Genomic DNA, 3,348 nt, shown 5'->3' with positions numbered 1-3,348 from the left:
GCAAGAGGGTACCATAACTTTTTTTCAAATAACGTATATTTGGAACAACCAAAATTAATCGATATGGATACATACATTTATGTTCGTATGTACTACTTATGTATGTATATATACATAAAAATGCTCAGAATAAAAAGGGAAGATGATTAGTCCATGCCCGTTTCTCTCTCTGCTCTAGCAAAAGTTGAGATATCTCAACCAAATTCTGTACGAGGGTTTTTTATCTAGGGCAGCAGGGTATTGAAAATACAAAAGTCGAACAATAACCTGGTCCCTCTCATAAAATGGTAATTTCGAAAAATGCCAAAACTACAATATTTCCTTAATTACAGGAACCAAATTGCTAAAAAACTGCCATGTTTATTATTATAGTTTTGGAAAATGGACATGGGATATATTGCTAGCTTTAAACATCAATTTGCTCAAAACATACGTTTAGAACAGTGTGCAAGCTTCTACCACATGTGTGGTAGATCAACCACGTATTTTTTTTTAAATTTGGGTGTCTACCACATCTACCACACAAGGCTTAAAATCTACCACATTTTAGACAGAACATTTGTTTACAATTTTCCCATAACTCTAGAATTTCACTTCAATTGTAATTCGAAATATAAAAATTAATTCAATTATCAAATTCAAATTAATCAATAGATTTTTAAAAAGGTACATCATAAATTTTGCTTTAAATATATCTGTGCCTTAACTTTCTAATATTTCAAAAATACGCCTATTTATATTTGCTAAAGTATTATGCAATGGGAAAATAATTTGGTCGATTTTTTTGTATACAAATAAAATATTATTTTCTTCATGATTATATTCTCTAACTAGAAAATTAATGTTATACTTGTTTTTGCACCAATTGCGTGGAATCTGTACGATCCACTAGCAATTATATTTCCCGATTTAATTTTTGAGTTGTGCTTCTTTTGACGACGGTGAGCGATATGTATACCCAATAAAATATGAATTGGAAAATCTACCACATCTTATTCAAATCTACCACATTTTTTTTTTCGATTATACCACACTAAAATAAAAAGGGGTTTGCACACAGATTTGTTAAATCTTTTTTTGAGAAAAGTTGATAATTTGCAACTTATTGTAAATGGTAGAAACCACCACAAACCCACAAATCAGGTTTTAGAATCTTTATTAAAGTACGAAGAAACTTGTATTAAGAATTTTTATTAATAAATAATAAAATGTATATATCTAAAGTTAGAAGTAGAAGCGCTTAAATTTGTTTACTTATTTTAACGTAGATATATAGGTATGTACATATGTAATAATTTCTGCACATACCTTTTATTGGTACATTGGTAATACTCATTTAGAAAGCTGACAATTTTCGAAACAGAGATGTAAAAATCGTTAATAATTAACATTTTTCATAATGACATTCTTGGCAGAAAAATATTTCTCTAATTAATATTTTCATTTATTATAAATATTTGTACAAATTTAAGTGAAACAAATTAGTGATAACGCTCAATAAACTATTTTTCGTGTTGAAATTTTGAAATCTGTTCAATAAAATTCAACCTTGCGTATTTTTCAGTGGGTTTTGTGTATTTAGAATATTTATATCGATTGATTGATACTGAATGAATGTGTGCACACATAGCAAAAGCTGCATTCATCTGAATGCTTATTCAGTGTTAAAAGTTAATGTTTCGTCATTCAGTTTTTTCAATCTTTCTTTGAATATGTTAATGTGTGCAATCGTATCTACTTTGAGTGAATGTAGAATTGGAAAATTATAAGCCACATTCCCCAACAAGGAAAAATTCAATGAAAACATAATAACATAAAATTGATGATTTTTAATTTCATATGATTTCACAGTTTTACAGCTCTGCTCTCTTGTTACCAGTGACTGGACTTCTACCACATTGTGGTTGATCTGCCACGTTTTTGAGCATCTACCACATCTACCACACAAGGTCTGAAATCTACCACATATTCGCTTTTTTGAGTAGTTTTATTTCTGCTCGACATAATTTTCTTAATTTTAAGAGCAAACATTTTCCAACACTAAACACTAACAATTCAATCTTTCGACAGGAAACTGGGTTTTATTATGTTAAATTGCAAAATATATGATTTATAAAAAGAATTAACAGCGAAAATTTAAGGCAATTTTTGTGAAAGTATTAGCACGCTTCAGTGCATCTAAAGTTTCTAAAGTGATGTTTACTTTTACTTGAGAATTTGCAAAATCGGCAAATCCCAAGGAGCTGTTGGAACGTGCCACATTTTTGCTCTAAATCGTGAAGTGACAAAAAGAAAAGCTGCCAGCACTCCGCAAGGTTGCAGAAATCTTTCAAAATATGTTCGAAAAATATCTTGATATGAAAGTTCCGCTTTACACTGTCAAGGAAAGAAATTGTCAAAATTCAAAACAATTAACTTCAACCTTGCACATTATTATACTAAAATATTTTTTTTAGATTCTAATTAAAAGGATTGCAATTTTTTAAATTTTTGTACAAAGTTTGATCCAAAACCTGAGATCTACCACATTTTTTTGAAATGTACCACATTTTTTTCCAGATTCTACCACACAAATTTTCGAAGTCCGATCACTGCTTGTTACTATAGTTTTAATTTTTTCCAGTATTTCCAATGCACTATGAAAGTTCTAGGTCTAGGTTCAGACAGAGAAACTTTTGTCGCGGCAACTCGTTACTTGTCAGGGAGGAGGAGACGTGAAAGGGGAAAGGGCACCGAGTTGCTCGTGCTCGGGCAACACGCTTTGTGCTCCCGTTCGTCTGAGTAATTCTAGTTGGCCGTTCATAGCTGACAACAATAATTGTGTACAAAAGGATTTCTCTGTGTGAACACGAAGGGTAACACCAAAAGAGAAATTGCCGAAAATGAGCTACAAAAGTTTCTCTGTCTAGTCTAATTAGGTCGGTGTTATGCAGACAAACTTTTGTTTGCCAAATTAAATGGCGGCTGCTTAGTTTGCTCGGAGGTGGTTATGTCGAGTTTGGCACAGGGTTGCACGTTCATTATGGTTTTCATGGCTATTGCCAACACGAAATGAGAATTTCAGATGTACATAACGCGCAAAATTTAAAATTTTTGTATATGACAACACCGAATTTGCTGCAGTTTGACCAAACAAAATTAGTTTGCTGTGAGAGTCGCCAAACTCGCTCTCCCCGAGTTTGCTGCAACAACAATTGCACGCAGTTTGCCAAACAAAATTTCTGCATAACACCGACCTTAAACAACAATAATCGTTTTAATATTTTACGATAAAAGTTGTATCACAAGGGTACAGAAATGTGCTACTGGAACGCACTAAATGAGTGCGCTTTCAAATACAACCCTGGC

This window comes from Rhagoletis pomonella, unplaced genomic scaffold, assembly GCF_013731165.1.
Source record: "Rhagoletis pomonella isolate Grant_MI unplaced genomic scaffold, Rhpom_1.0 Rhpom_scaffold_00001, whole genome shotgun sequence".
NCBI lineage: Eukaryota > Metazoa > Arthropoda > Insecta > Diptera > Tephritidae > Rhagoletis > Rhagoletis pomonella.
The sequence above is the reverse complement of the archived record's forward strand: the minus strand, read 5'-3'. Positions refer to the sequence as shown.